General features: G+C 50.4%; 1 protein-coding gene across 1 annotated transcript in view; it reads right to left on the bottom strand.

The window, feature by feature from the left end:
- LOC8042268 (dystroglycan) overlaps positions 1-13,926 on the bottom strand; it is a 72,469-nt gene extending 58,543 nt beyond the window's left edge. Inside the window, exon 1 of the mRNA XM_029987922.3 lies at positions 13,758-13,926. The gene's annotated coding sequence lies outside the window, so the exon portion shown is untranslated. The remainder of the gene's footprint in view (positions 1-13,757) is intronic.
- Positions 13,927-16,708: the final 2,782 nt, after the last annotated feature.

Here is a 16,708-nt window from a genome sequence, read left to right on the forward strand (position 1 = left end):
AGGGCATGGGCAGAGGTTACTTTGTTTGGAACAAATATGATTCGTATAATTGTTAACCTTAAATAAAGGTGAAGTTGTTTCAAACGTGTGGGTGGCTTTGACGGCTGTTATCGTAACTTTCTCTTACATTCTTTCAACGTGTCTGGGCCCGCTTTTGCAGAACAGGCGACAGACACGAGCTGTTTCGCTTCTGGCACCGCAACACGCCTCAAATGGTTTCGAGCTCCAACACACGGGAGGCACGCCGTTTTGGTCTCCTTCTGCGGCTTTAATTTCTGCTTAAACGACCGTGACAGCAGAACCTGACTGTCGCAGCAACTCGACAGTTCTATCTAATGTCAAGGTCGAGCACATGCTCACTTTAAAAGATCGTAAAATTGTGTTAGTGATATGTTTACTTGGGATAGTTGTCAGCCATTCACGGGTCTGCTTGTAAAAAATAAAAACAAACTTCATTGTTTTTTTTGTTTTTTTTTTACGAATTTAGCTATTTGCGCAGTCCTGTTCGAAGACCCTGCGTAGTATTAGCAAATACAATAAAAGCTAGTGCTGGAAATTCCTTCAAAAGCCATTGGAAGTAGTTGTGAATGACGACGGTGGCACCTCTAGCGGACCTGCAGACTATGGAAGTAGAGGACATAATACGTTTTGTAAGCCCCATTGTGTTTTCCGAGACGTTGAAACAATTAATTTAGTCAGTCCGTTTGAGCCACGGAATTAACTGATCACAACTGTGACAGCGAAAATATAGGGTCTCAAAAGGAGACATTTCTTTAGATATCATGCCGTCAGCATGCTTATTCTACGTTATCCAGGGAATTACATACGTTTGAGACGTCTGTTTCATGAGACGTCCCAAACGTTTCCCGGAGGAGGGAAGAGGGGGGGGGGGGGGGGGGGGGGCAATTGAGAACTTTCCGCCTATGTCGAGATCATGAACCTAGATCTCACGTAAATTTAGTGGAATGTTTCAGCAAGAACCCGTATCATCACGTTCGCCACGTGTAACCAACGCTTTTGATCCTGTTTCGTTTTTCTTCGTTGCTTCTAGAGCGCAGCTCTTAGGCGCCCGTTTCCGGCTTGAGCGGCGTCGCCGTCGCCGTCGGCGTAACCGCGCGGTGCATTATGGGTAAATTCCCCGCTAAATCTAGCGGGAAAACTTCCCCACTAAATCTAGCGGGAAACTTTCCCCGCTAAATTTAGCGGAAAAATTTCCCCGCTAAATCTAGCGGAGAAATTTCACCGCTAAATCTAGCAGAAAAATTTCACCGCTAAATCTAGCAGAAAAATTTCCCCGCTAAATCTAGCGGAAAATTTCTCTGGGGGTTACGTGACCTGGGGGTCACGTGACCCCCGCCGAGGTCACTTGACCCCCAGGTCACGTGAGCCTTTCCCCAAGGTCACGTGACCTCGGGGGGCAGGGGGGTCACGTGCCCCCCCCCCTCCCCGAGGTCACGCGACCCCGCCCCCCCCCCCCCCCTCCGAGAACCCATAACCCTCAGTACCCTTCCCTCCTCCTCAAAAGCTGCGCTCTAATTCGGCGTTACAGGGAGTTGTAAACGGCTTTCATTTTTTTTTTGTTAATTTATTAGATTCCTGTGTCTAAAATACTGCAGAACTTCTCCCGTATTTTCTACTGCCCCTGAAATTAAATAAACGCAAAAGAACAAACATAGCATATTTGTTGTGTCTGTGTCTCTCTTGTTGCTTTGCTAGGCTTCTGTTTTGCTGCAAGTTTCCGCGTTTCAATGCTGGCCTACGTGCGCACACAAGCCAGTATTGTAACGCAAAACCAAAACGGGCAAAATTAAAAAAAAAAAGGAAAAAAGAAACAGTTGATTTTTATGCACAATAGCGCTGTCCTACGGTTTCGGTTGCGCTGCACCGCCGTGTTGGTTTTAGTACAGCCTCCGGGCACCAGGGGATTCAAATGGCGCAGCAGACTCCCAGGATTCAGAGCGGTATATTGGCAGAGTTTGGCAAAGGCCGCCGCCAGCGCCGAATATTCCTTCCTCCCCTCCCCCCTCCCCTCCTCCTCCTCTTCCTCCCCGCAGTTCAAGCTCAAACAAAATATGCTACAATGCGTCGACCAGTCAGCAAACCGCGACGTCACAATATTGAAAACAACACTTACATCGTGAAAGAGAATCGTTCCATCTCGGCGTCTGGTTGACAATAGCGTCAATAGCAAATCAGCAGCAATGATCGTTGAGTGACCAAGGTGTGGACGCGTTGACTGCGGCTACCAAGGAATTGTTCAAATCGAGCTCGTAATCGAGACAGTAGTCCGGCTTCCGCGCTTCTTTCTGGACAAAAAATATGACTGGTGAGTGAGCGCCAATCTAATCGAAAAGAGAAAACGTCGGGATCTCCGCTAAACAAAACGGCTCTGCACTCACAGCCGGTTTCGCGGAGCGTAGTGAAAAGAAACACGCAATTTTCAGAATCCACAAGTCACAGGTGTCATGCTATCCTGCGAGCGCGAGCACCCCGCTTTTATTCCCTGCACCGGCGCTCGAGTGTTTGTACTGGGGAAGAATCTTTCTAAGCTACCAACTCGCACTTGTAGCCTCTGCGGGCAGCCCATGTTTGGTCGACGTATAAATACCACTTCCACGTGTTGCGTGATCCTCTTGCTTACCGAAGCGGCAAGCGAAGGAACCGTGCGGACTGTTTGGCTCGTGTGTGTTGCGCACGAGAAGAGTCTACCACGAAACTTGTTGACACGCCAGAAAAGGAGCCACACAGAGTCGGGCACTAGTCGGGCTCCGCACCGCAACTACGCAGTATGCTCCGGTTTGGAGCGCACGTCCGTTTATTCTACCGTTGAGTATGGACGCGAAGGAAAGCTCACATGCGCCAAGTTTTCAGTCACCAAGAGTTATACCTTTTCACTCTAGCGATGCTAAAACGGCTGAAATTATTCGGGTTGCATTCTTAAAGCTCACAACCACCTAGAGGCTGTTTCGCGGCCTGTGGTTGACCACGATATGTTCGCCTATTGAATCCAATTAATGGTCCATCTCTTTCAATAAGCGGCTCTGCCACGATTTAAAGCCCCTGGATAAAGGCGTTTCTTAGAAGCACCGCCAAGCATCGGTGTGGAAATGCGCGAGACATGTGCCACGAGCGGGAGTCTCGCCGCCATTCCCTTCCAAGGGCCGCTCGAGACACGGGCCTCGTGCACTGGCAAATCTGACGCTACTCGCAAGAAAAACGCGAACACATCGAGGAGCTTTCCGATGGTTGGCCAGTTCGCGTCCCTTCCTGTGACGTCACTGCGACAAGACTGAACGCGGCGCTCGAATCGGTCACGATCGCGAGGTCACGGTTCGCTAGGACTCTCGTCTGATCAACGCGTTAGTCACGGCTCAAGCACGCTGACATCTCAGGGCGGATCCAAACCCCGAAAAACATCAATTCGTGTTTTTTTTTTGTTTTTTTTTTTGATGGTGCAATATTTTTGAGTTATCAAGGCCGTCTAGTGCTAGAGCATGTACGTCATCCGCTGGAGACCAGAGCGGGGCAGATTGAAAGGAGTGCCGCGTCGTCAGCGTTCGGCTGCAACTCGCGTCCAATTAGAGAGGAGCCCCACCCGAAGGATCAAGCAGCACTCGTGCCTATCCAACCAGCCCCGCGTTAGCCCTCGCTAGATGACGTAGGCGCTCCGAGACTACGGCCTTAAAGGCAGCGTCGATCGCGGCCTCCGGAGGGGCAAAGCGTGACGGATCTCGGCCAATCATAGAGGGAAGGAGCCGCAGCGGCGCTTTCGATCCCGGATTGCAATACTCGAAGGAATTTGCCGGGAGGGAGCCACAGGAACGCAACGATCCAGGCAATACACCGACGTCACTTGGTCAGGCATAATCGCTTGGGGAGGGGGAGGCGGACTGACGTCACGTGCAAGCGTCCTCCGCATGCGTGACGTCGACATAACTGCAGTTCAGAGAAGGCAGGTGCCAGTTGTCGATACAGCTCGTGCCGCCTCGCGCAGACCCTCAGCGGGGTTCTGGCGCCCGCTCTCAGTCACGTGGGTACCGTATACCTGGTATGAGAGACTAAAAGATAATAGGGAGTTCTAGAAGACCGTGTTTCCCCCTCCGCTACCCAGAACTCTACAGCCAAGGCCATGGGCAAGCAGGCGCAGTGGCGGTTTCTTCGTAGCGGAGGGGGAAACACGGTCTACTAAAACTCTCTATTAAAACACTTCAACCTGAAACACGCGAGAAGATATAGGTGAGGCAAAGCAAGAATGTGTGACGACAATCACGCATTTTTGTGAACACCTTCCAGCGGCGTGGATATGTCAAAACGACGTTTCAACGCATACCAGAGAAGTGACGACATTAAAGGGACCATGAAGGCAGTTTCGAAGTTTTATTCGACGATTGAAATGGATGGCAGGCACGTCTCACATACTGTTGACCAAGTTCTAGCCCGAACAGAAGTTTGGGTGCCGCACCAATCGAGCAAACAGGCGCGGTAATAATAGCGCCGGGAACGATGCCTGAGACCCCACCGAGGCGGCGGCAGAAAAGTGAACTAAAGTGCGCCGAAGCGTGACGACAACGGGCACCTCGTCTGGCGATTGGTTCAAACGATAGACGCGCTCTTGGTTTCGAATTCGGTGGTGAGATGTGATGAAAATTTTTTATTTCAACGTTGGATAATCTTTTGAAGTTGTAGTTGGGAATTCATAGGTTTCATACCGTGTATAAGAGCATAATCTGAAGCGATCCCTCCGTTTGTCACTGTGGAACGCATCCCGCACTGCTACCTCGGGCGCGTAAAAAGCATCGAGCAACCATGGACAAAAAAAGAAAAAGGTACGAGCGCCGGGGGCGGCGGACTTTTGGTTTTGGTTTCGTGCGTCGTCTCGTGTTCGCTTTGTGAACTGGTGTCTCACCAATCATACCGCGTTTATGTGCAGTAGTAGGTTGCGCGAAAGGTCGGCTAAAAACGTACGGTCGATCGAGCGACGTTAGTTTGCATAAACTGCCGACCGATGCTGCAATGCGCAGCATTTGGTTGCGCGCCGTCGTCTTGCGTAGAGTTGTGGTCAGCGGTGTCAGGATTTGTTTGTTGCATTTCCGACCAGAAGACTTTGAGCAGCACCTTCACGTTAGCCGGAGTCTGGGTAAAAGTGGGGCGGGGAGTCGCTCTGGAGGCGGCGACCGCGGAGTTGGTGTTAGGTCTAGGGCGCCCTTGTAAAGCGCCAATCCAGAGTTCTGCGTCCTTAGCAGCATCTCCCGTTCAGTCGGCGTGAGGTCGCTGAACAGGAGCTCAAACTCGTTTGCGAGCGCGACGTTGTCGTCCATTTCTTCCAGGTTTTCTTCACAGACCGCCGTGCACTAGAGCGAACCACGGGAACCACACTGAGTGTGCACTAAATCCTACCGATGCCGACAGTGCTCCCTGACGTCACTTCTCTTTCCAGAGGCGAAAAAGGGAAGAAATCGGAATGTTTGTTTCGGTTTCGCAAATTTATTTGCAGGTACAGAAATAAGAGTCACAACGTTCTAGAAAAAATTGTGTGGCATGCCAGGACCCCAATGCTTCCGAAAACACCTTCTTTTTAAAAAAGAATTAAATTGCCTTCATGGTCCCTTTAAGATGGCTGCACTTTTGTAGAAAAGGTCTAAACAAGCTCCGTTCGATTTACTTACACCTGCTTCACCAGTGCAGAAAAGTGTAGGGCACTGTACTTCCGGTATGTGTATGGAGATACGACGGTAAGTGCACCGCAATACACTTTTCTGCACCGGTACAGGAGGAGGCGCAACGAAACTGCTGTGCTATTGGTCTATTTCTTGCCCAGAAGATGGAGAGAATGAGCTTTGTTCACACGGAGGAAACCCCACGGTTTGGGTGTCTCTGCCGGTTATGGGGTCGGAGTCGCCGTATGGTAGGAGCGTCAGTAAACTCATCCAGGCTGGCGCCTGCTCGCCGTGCGCTTGTTACGTTACTGATGGAAGGAATAATAGTTGCACTCCCCCGGCTGCGAGGAAGGAACGACACTATAGCAACATCTGCCTCAACCACGATGCAAGATAGGTATAGATATATAGGTGAGGACACTCAGCACGCGGTCGCGGCGACGGGATCGACCACCCCATGTGGCGGGTTCGAATCCCGACCGAGGTGCCCGCAATCTAATGGAGGCATATAGCGGAGAAGGCGCCGGGTAACCGAGCTTTCGGTTGCACGTCAAAAGATCCCCAGGTGGTCCAAAATAATCCTCAGTCCTCCGCTGGGCCGTGCCACATGCCCGTCGTTCGTTTGGCACGTAAAGCCCCCAAATTTTTGACGGGATCGACCAGATAAAGTGCTCCCGACGCGCGCCCCAGTAGCCTAAAGGCCCGTTCACACACATGAGGCTCAGTTGAGACACGCGAGTCGAAAAATAAATTTTAAGCGCAAAAAAAGTTTTTTTAGAGCAGTATTGACGGCGAGAGATTTACGTGAAACTTTGCGGGCGAAGTCCATGACGTCAAGGGTCATTCCGGAATGACCATCTCGGGCGTGAAGGCGCAGCCGATCCACCTCTCCTCCACGCGCCCGAAATGCCAAGAAAAAAAAGTGGAAAGGAGTTGACTGCTGGCTAAATCGCGTCTCGCATTGTCAATATTGTTTCATTTCATTTTTTTTTTTTTTTGAGCGTAAAATTTGTTTTTGGAAACGCATGTTTCAATTTATGTGTTGATTTTTTTTTTTCAGGGATACTGAATTGAAGTTACGATTTCGCAAAATAAGCCCGCAGACGCGTTGAACGCGACGCTACGAACTTGAACACATCACTCATAACACCGATATGTCAAAGCAGATGGCCGTATTTTTGGAAAGAAAGAGCGCCATAGAGCAAGGACTACGTCTTTCACGATGGTGGTAATCAGAAATTTCCATACAGCGTGCAATTCGCGTAACGAGCGTCGACGAAACGTGTGTCCCTGAAAAGTTGTCCACGACGCGTAATTCCACGAAACGAGTTTCGACGAAATGATAGGCTACGTTTACATGGATGCGAATGCAGCGCATCGGATCCAGTTAACGAATCGAATCGGTCCATGTAAACAACTCGGATCGGATCGGAGTCGATCCGATCCGCCGGGACGGGGTGGTTTGAGGTGGTCAATCCGCATCGAGACTCTCCATGTATACGCTAGCGGATCGAATCGAGTGCTCGAGCGAGGGATTACGGGAGCTTTGCTTCGCCTGCCGCTAGGCAAACCGGACACCTCGAAAACAATCTGAAGGTCACGAGATTTGCGTTGTGATCCTTCGACACGAGGTGCCGCTGCTGGTCGATCCGAATCCATGTAAACTTAGTGGTTGAAGTGGATCCGATTCGCTAACTGGATCCGATGCGCTGCTGTCGCATCCATGTAAACGTAGCCATAGGGCTGCGTTTACATGGAACAACCGAGAATGAGGGGAGCTGGCTTCGTTTCTCTCCTCCTTGCTTCGGTTCACCAGCTCGAGGGGAACAAGCGAAGAGGAGAGAGAAGGAGAATCGTGACGTCTCGTCGGCCGTGTACAATCGCGCGCTTCTTTTCCAAAAAAATACGGTCATCCGTTAGAGATATCGCAATATGAGTGATGTTTTCGTGTTTTGGAACGTCAAACTTATCGCTTCAGCCTGGTTTCGTGAGCTCCGAAATTTCGGCTCAGGATCCCTTTAAGGCTCGTTTCACACAGTTGCGTTAAGGCCCGTTCACACTCTTGCAACCGAGTACGACCGAGAGAGACGAGATTTGTTGAAACCTCTTTAAATTTCTTAGGACGAGAGAACACACTGGCACGCTGGCGCCATCTATGCGGTGACCCTGGAACTGCATTTCACAAGAGCGAAGGTTTTGCGGGATTTCCGAGGTCAAATGTGGGTAATATCTATGAGAAAGATCGTTTATAACGTTGACAAAAGTTTTTCGAGCCAAGAAAGAAAGGATAATGCGCGAGAGAAATAGAAAATATGCCGGACCGCCAAGTTTACACTGCTACCCAATAGATGGCGCCAGTGTGTCCTCTCGTTGTAAGAGGTTTCAAGGAAGTATGAACGGGCGTTTAGGATCGGATGCGCTAAGACGTCGCAAGAGGCTTAAAAACCGGTCTTGACTCTCTCGGTCTCGATTACTATGTGTGAACGGCGCTTTAGAGTGCGACTGCAACCGCTTGCGCCTTGGTAAGACTGCTTGCATGGAACTGTTGCTATGGTGACCCTTCCGACGAGCCAATGGGGAGGCGCTCACGGAGCGCAACGCAGTTGACGCGACTGTGCGAACCAGTCTTTTCGACCGGCTCCGCAGCAGCGCATCCGGTTGTAAAGGTTAGTGCACAAACTTACGAGAGTCCGATCGAGTGCAACTGCAACGGCTTGCCACGTTAATCCTTTCACAAGTTGATATGACAACAGCTGCGTCGGCTCCACCTAAACGGGGGGAAAACCGGTTTTATTGGAGCCGACGCAGCTGTTCTCATCATACCTCGGCAAACCTCACTCATGAGGGCCCCCACTCACACTCATCTATACACAGGTGAGGTGAGGGTGAGAGTTTCTGAGCCAAGAACATTCATGACTGTGAGGATGAGTGAGGACCGTGAGGCCATGAGGGGTGTGAGGGCTGTGAAGGGTATGAGTGCGTGAGGGCCATGAGTGCGTCAGGCTCGTGAGTGCGTGAGGGGTATGAGTGGGTGAGGGTGGTTAGGCCCGCTTCAGACGGGGCAACTTTTCCAGCAATTTTGAGGTTGTTGGCGGGTCGTTCCCTAGCTTTCCCAAGATCGACGCGAATCGCTGAGATCGGGTCCGGCTCGAACAAGCGAGCAACTCGGAGCAATTCGAAGACGGTTGAAGCGGCTGCAGCCCATCAGAGGCGCGATATTTTAACGTGACACCCCTGTGGTGGTGATGATGACAGCTACAGACTTCGTTTTGGTTTGGAATGGATCGTTTTCGGAACGATCCATTCCAAACGCCCAGCTACGCGTTTCTAGCGCGTAGCTGGGCGTCAAAATAGTGAAAAAAGAATCAAATTTAATGATGATGATGGAAAGTCGGAGCAATTCGGTTGCTGCGTGCGAACGCGGGTGGCCCGTGTTGCTGGTGTTGCGACGTCAAATTGCTGGGTGAAATTGCTCCGTCTGAAGCGGGCCTTAGTGCGTGAGGAACGTGAGGACCATGAGTGCGTGGGAGCCGTGAAGACGGTGAATACGTGAGAGGCGTGAGGGCCATGAGTGCGTGAGGGGTGTGAGAGCCGTGAGTGCGTGAGGGGTGCGAGAACCATGAGGGCCGTGAGTGCGTGAGGGGCATGAGTGCGTGAGGGCCATCAGTGCGTGAGGGCTGAGGGCTGTGAGCGTGGGGGGCTATGAGTGCGTGAGGGCCATGAGGACGGTGAGGGTGAGTGAAGGTCCGAAAGTGAGTGTAGCTGTAAGGGTACGGGAGGGGCTGAGGGTGAGCGTAAGGGGCTTAAGTGAGTATGGCAGTGAGGGTGAGCGAGGGCAACCTAAAATGCCGGCCTCTGGTTGTCATAGCCAACCGTCTGTCACAAGCCGTTGCGGTTTCACTCAATCGAACTCGACGCAAGTGTGCGGTCGCCCTTACGCCTTCGCGAGAGGCTTAAAAACCGGTCTTGTCTCAGTCCGTCGTAGTCGTTTGCAAGTGTGTGAACGGGCCTTAAGCCGATGACAGCGTCTCCGCCGTCCAGACGGTATCAACTGTGGAAAAAAGAAACAAACATAACCAAAGAAAAGTGTCTCGTCCCGGTCGTGCGCACTTCACGCTCACAGCGTCTGCTCCGACCTAAAGTCGCTGGGTACGGCGAAAACGGCGCCAAAATGCCCGTACAAACACCATTTTGGTTCGTAGGATGAACAGCTTCTCCTTAACCTTCCATTCTTGGGGAGTCGATCCCAATTCCTCGTGACAGGTTGCTTTATAAAGACGTTTCTTGAATACCGACAGTTTGTTATCCACACACCGGCGAAACAAGCGCACATCTTTCCACCGCCACCGCATGGGACGTCGGTGCTTAAGGTCTATTCACACGATGCATCTTGTTGGCGAATCTTGTGTCGCGAAACTAGGTTTCGCGAAACAGCTAGATTCCCCGTCTGAACGCGACCAAAAAAGTGGCGCGCCTCCGAAAAAAGTGGCGCGTCTTCCTCGCTTCTGGAGCAATTTTTCGCTGAAATCTCACTGAGGCCTGTCAATCACCCGAAGGAGAAACGCGGGCGCTGCCAATGGCCGCTCGACTTTGCTATGACGTCTGACCTTCGAGGAGGAGCGAGCTTTTGGAGGAGTCTGATATTCGGCCGATTTCGTATCCGAGCCAAGCCGAAAGAAAATAAACAAACATGGCGAGCGACAAGGGGAGAAGCGGTGCGTACGGGCGACGAGTCATCTCTATGGACGAGTCTTGGTCCTACTCGGTTGAAGGTGTGTGAACGGCGCCTACAGTACGGGTTGGTGGCGCGGTGCAGATTCATCAATAGTCGCGACGAGTGCAAGCACCGGATATAAACATGATGACTGGGAATAAATTTCTCTATTAGCGGTGCAAAAATGTCCGAAATGCTTCGAGATCATCTGCCTGTTCTTTGACGTTCGCGGTCTTTCCCGGGTTTGGCAGGACTAGTAAACCCAGTGAGCCGAATCTGACGAAGTTCATTGAGTGGTATTAATAAAACAGACTGTCTCTTTATACTGTGCGCACTTCATATCATTGTGATGCGAAACGCTTGGTATTCCAGATACAGATGACAAGGTTTGGCGAAATTCTCGTGAGTCAATACCCGTCACAGGTTTCGCACGTCAAACTCCACGCGTGAACAGGTCGATTTCGCGAAAGCTTGGTTTCGCTAAACTGTGGCGCGTTGAAAGGATGCATCGTGTGAATAAGCCTTTAGTGCCATTGAAAAATAATTGTTCTCGGAATATTGTAAGAGACCTGTGGAGATAAGCATGCTTGATAAGCTCCTTGAGTGCCAATGACGCTTATAAAGGCGAGAAACTGTATCAGTAGTATGCTCCATAGCGATCTTGGCGAGATTGGTTCGGAATGACCCATTCGAGGCTTCGAAAATTTGAATGGACAGAAATGGCGATCGTAATGGTAAAGAAAACCAATCAGCCAATCCCATTGCGAGGTATGGACGTCTGCATGTCAGTATCTGTGTCCAGACAGGAAAGGCAATGGAGCTACTTTCCCAGGATCCGGTGATTTCCCTGACCTTGAAGGACGCTTGCTTGAAGACCGCGCCAGATATCGCCCCGCTTCGACGCGTTCTTAGAACTGCTATTGCTGCCGTTGAGGCACGAACCTGGGGTCAACGATGAAGCGGTGTCAAAGCAAAACGCGTAGCGAAAGTTCGAAATTTCACATGACGTGGCCCACCCAGGAAACAGTTTTGAAAAGAAGCATGTCTCCCGTAAGGAAGCATGGAAAACCGGGCCTGCGACAGGTTGCCATCGGCTACATATCGAGGAGTCAGCTGGTGACACCGCTGACTCTCAATATGCAAGCGTGTACCGCCTAAAGAAATAAAAGCTTTACGCCCCCCCTTCCCCAAATTACACACACACACAAAACAGGAAAAGAAACCAAGGCACAACATTTCGAAATTCCTTCCACACGTGTCTTCGCAGCTACATCCTTTCATTAAAAGACCTACCCTTCTGGGGTAGATCTTCGCCAGCACATAATTATGCACAAATGGAGCCCAGCATCCCAGATGAGAGGACCACGCCTGGCAAATCGACGAATGCCCAATGTCAGTACTATACTCTACAGAGAATGGTGTCCGTTGTTATTTCCAGGGGCAATGCAAGGTGAAAAATGGAAAGGTGGTCCTAGCTTGACCTGCCAAACCGGAACTGTATATATGGCGGTTTTCGCTCCCATATACATCATGGCTCCACCGTCTAAGCTTTTTCAGTGCTTTACTATCGTTGCTCTCAACTAGGGCCATATTGCATACAGTGTCTTCCTTTGATTTTTTTGTTTCTTGTTGTTTCTGGCCATTTGACTCCGTGATTCGTATTGAGAGAAACTGAAGCGTTGGTGTTGGCTGAAGCATGCACGGTGTTGAAGACGTACACGACCATCCGCTCGCGCTTAATGACGACAGCGTAAACAAAAACGACGACATTCGCGAAAACGACCGTGCAGGTCTGTAGCACCCAGCTCTTCTCACGACAAAGCCCTAAAGCGAGCATTTTCTGCCAGGGCGTTGGTTCGCGATTCGTCCCGGCATTTCGGACGCGAGCGGCGCAGATAAAAGCGCGCCTCCCAAGGAGCGGAGCAAAGGGTAGCCCCCCACCCCGATTCTCACGGGCCCTTCAGAATGCTGTGCGGAGGGGAACCTCTCCGTGCAGCAAACGGTCAACTTACTCGCACAGGAAATCTCCCTATCAACGCTAGCGTCAGTCCTTGTTTTGGTGTCTGGCAAAACGGTGTAACACTCTCCTTCCTTTTCTAGACCAGTCGGAGCGCTACAAAAACAAAGCGGGGGATAGCCTCTTCGCCGCCCACCCGACTCGCAGAAACAACACAGATGTCGCGGACAGTTGCAATACGACCTGAACGCCTGCACGAGAGCCCGTACATTCATTCGAACCAACAGATAAGAACCAACCAACAAATCAAAATAACAAAAAAACATAAAAATCCCTGCCCGTTTTTGAGGCTTTTGTGCGCGCTAGAGCCACATCCGTGACCCCATCTTACCGGGGGGTCGGCTCACGCCTACGCAAAGGAGCTGACCACCAACGCACCGCTTAGAAAAAACAGGGCACGCGCCCCGCTCGTCGCCAGCCGGCGAGTTTTCTTTTTTCAAGAGCGCCGGTTCCACCATGTGGACTCGCGACGACCCCAACTGGCGACCAGAGCCCGCTGACAACGGGTCTCAACCTCACGTAATAAACGAACGGCACCGCAGAACGCACGCGCGATACCGGCCACCGTGTTATCTGGAAGATGCACCGGCGACGTGTATTCCCTCGTCGGGTTAGCGACCCGTGCAGTGCGCTCCCCCAGGCATGCACACTGCGGCGCGGCGATATCTAAGAAGCGCTTCAGAACGCCTTACCGAGGACGGTCAAGAGCCACCGTGGACGGAACATCGGAGCGCGTCGTATTGGATTACTCGCGGTCTTCCGTGCTCGCCCCTCCACCCCGAACGAGACGCCTCCCGAAGGAATTCGAGACCTCGCCCCCCACCCCTCCCCTACCCGCAGCCCCGCTAAGCTTTTCGGGCCCTCGGTCACGTCGACTGGAGAAGGCCGGATACATCGACGGACCGTCATTTAAACAACGTCGAGGCACGCCGCATCATGATGGAACGCATTCTCGGAACGTAGTACGGACCGTACCGAGCCAAGCCCAATCCGCAGCGGCCGCCGTCCGCACAGCAGTGCTCGGCTGCTGGCTGCCGCCGCATCACGCCGCCGCGCCCTCGCCGAACGCGTTCGTTGTTCTCGCGTATTCGTCAAACTCGTTTTAAAAGCCGAAATTTCGCGTTCTCGACTAGGCTTAGCTCCCGAGGAGGCGAGTTTTGTTGAACGGAGACGGCAGGGCACCAACACACCCTCGTCGGCTCGGCGACTGCACTGGCGAAATGCTCGCGGCTCATACACACGCCCGCGGGGTGGTACGGCACAGCGTCTGCGACGATGCCGAAGGTTTTCGTTGCCGCGTGGTGTGATTTGAAACTCTGGCGTGGACGTTGAGAGCTGCGGCGATACCGCCGATGAAACGAGGACTCACCAGAACAGCTCAATGCCGAAGCGAAGCCGATGTCTCCGCCATGAACCAGCGATGGAGGAGCAGGAGGGAGCGACGGAGAGACGGTGACGCTTTCGTGCGGACAGCCGGCTGATTAGGGTCTACGAGCACCGGTATGAGAACGAAAGCGCTGCTGTCGCTAGTGATGCACGGGTGCCCGTTATCGCTTTTGCTGTTTATGTCGTATCTGAGGATAGACTAGAGAAGAGTGGGCTTGGATTGGATTCGACCTTTCGTGCAGTAAGCTAGGCCAAAAAATTCAGCAGTCCTTACCGGCATTGATGTATGCGGATGATATCGTGCTAATGGCTAACAATAGGATAGATTTGCAGGAATCAATGAGCATCTGTGGTAGGGAAGGAGGGGAATTAGGTTTCGAATTCAGTAGTAAAAAATCAGCAGTCATGATTTTTAACAATGATGAAGTTGAGATTCTGAAGAGACAGAATATTACAGTTGAGAGAGCTAGTAAATACAAGTATTTAGGAGTATGGATATGTGATGGTGCAGAATGTCTCAGTGAGAATGAAAAGTATATAATAGGTAAGGGCAACATAAATGCAGCTATAATGAAAAATATAGCACATTGGAATTACAACAGGTATGAATGAGGTGGTGAGAGAGATTTGGAAAGGGGTCATGGTGCCTGCCTTGACTTTTGGAAACGCAGTGCAATGCATGAAATTCAAAGTGCATGCAAGGCTAGAAATAAAGCAGCGCGGAGTAGGTAGGCTGGCTTTGGGGGCATATTGCAAAACCCCGAACCAGGGAGCACAAGGAGACATGAGATGGGCGTCACTTGAGGGCAGGGAAGCTGTGAGCAAGATAGAATTTGAGGATCGGTTGAGGCAAACGGATGGGGAGCAATGGGCACCAAAGGTTTTCAGCTATTTATACATGAGGGGTATAGACACAAAGTGGAGACAGCACACTAGGAAATTAAGAGGAAAGTTTTTAGGCTGTAGTGGAGTAACGGAAAAGCAGGTTTCAGTTAAGAAGAAAGTTAAGCCCACAGAAAGAGATCGGTGGCTAGAGGAAATGCAGACAAAGACGGCTCTGGAAAGCTAGATTAAACAAAACAGTTATTGTCAAAGAAATCATTTATGAAAATTCTAAGGGAAGCTCATTGTTGTTTGAGGCAAGGGCAGGTGTTTTGCGAACCAGAACAACACCTCCTAGATAGCTATCAAGCCTGTGCGTCACGTGACATCTCGTCACGTCCCGGAGGTTTGCGCGGGAGCTGATTGAATGCGAGTGCCGCGTCAGCGTACGCGTGGGACTCGTTTACTATCATAGTCCCACGCAAACGCTGACGCGGCATTCGCATCCAATGAGCGCCCGTGCAGGCCTCCGAGACGTGACGTCATGTCACGTGACGCGCAGGCTTGAAAGCTATCTAGAAGGTGTTGACCAGAACATACAGAGCGAAGTACCAGGAAATGGATACAGTGTGCGCTGCTTGTAGAGAGGGGGACGAGACGGTTGAGCACTTGTTACTGTACTGTAAAGGGCTTCACCCTATGCCTACCGAAGACAACATAGATTTAATAAAGTCATTGTGTTTTAGAGACAGCGAAGGAAACGTTAATTTCAAGATAGTAGAGATTACCAAGCAAAGATAAGTGAATGGTGGCAGAAAGCGAGAGAAAACTAGGTATTTTCTTATTAACTAATGGCAAAGGGTTTTATAGCCTCACTTTCTTTTCAGTACCGAGTGAATATAGTTTTCACATTTAAATATTCTAAGCTTAAATGGTAAAACAAAATGGCTAGGTGGCATAAGCTACCGCCCGATCCAAAGGGCTCAGCCGGATTCATCCATCCATCCATGACCTTGGTGGTGTTTGGGGGACAGCTGACTGCATAGGGCCGAAAAAGGGGGGGGGGGGGGGGGGGGGTGGAGCCAGTAAGCGGCAAATTGTGAGCGCAGTTATCGGTGGTCCCGAGGGAAAGAAGCACTGTTCGGAAGTACTTTAAGTAGAAAGTGTCAAAAAAAAAAAAAAAAAAAATACACGGTCTTTTTTGTTGCAAAAATAGACCAGGCGTCGCCGAACGTTCATTCTTTGCCCAGAAGGTAGCGATAGAGGTCACAAACAGATGCCAAAGTTTCAGCTCGATCCGATAACTTAATCAAAAGTTATGATTTTCTAAACATATCAATGGGAAAATGGCGGCCGACGGAGTTTTCAAATACATGGGGCTCTATGGGCACCAGAAACCGAAAACGGGCAGAAATGGGCTCCATTTTCCCATTGAACTTTTCAGAAAATCACTTATAACTTTTGATTAAGTTATCGGATCGGGCTGAAGCGTAGGCCTCTGGTTGTGACCTCTAGCGCTAGCTTTGGACGGAGAATGAGCGTTCGGCGATATGTAGTTTATTTTTGCGCTGAAAAAAACCTTGAACATTTGTTTTTTTGTGACACACTGTTCATTGAAGTACTACTTGAAGTGCGTCTAGAAAAATTGCACTTTACTTGAAGTTTATACATTCTCCAAGCTTGTACTCCCACTTTTCTTAGTCTTTTTGCTGGTATTTTCGGAGGAAAGTTCAACCAAATACTACACTCTAAACCCGGTAGCGGATGTATCCGCTATTTATCCACCACTTTTTTGCAAATTCGTGGTGGATATATTTGTGACGAATATATCTGGGTCCGCTTGAAAATGTTTTATCTGGGTTACCTTGGAGAACTTTTATCTGGGTCACCTTGGAGAACTTTTATATGGGTCACCTTGGAGAACTTTTATCTGGGTCACCTTGAAAATCTTTTATATGGGTCACCCCAGATATTTTTTACCTGGGTCACCTCGAAGACTTTTTATTTGGGTCACATTAGATACTTTTTTATCTGGGTTGATTACAGAATAGTTCACCGCTACGAACCTTATTCGATACAAAATAAACCATTCTTTTAGGGTTACTAACGTCA

This window comes from Ixodes scapularis, unplaced genomic scaffold, assembly GCF_016920785.2.
Source record: "Ixodes scapularis isolate PalLabHiFi unplaced genomic scaffold, ASM1692078v2 PGA_scaffold2__306_contigs__length_199485367, whole genome shotgun sequence".
NCBI lineage: Eukaryota > Metazoa > Arthropoda > Arachnida > Ixodida > Ixodidae > Ixodes > Ixodes scapularis.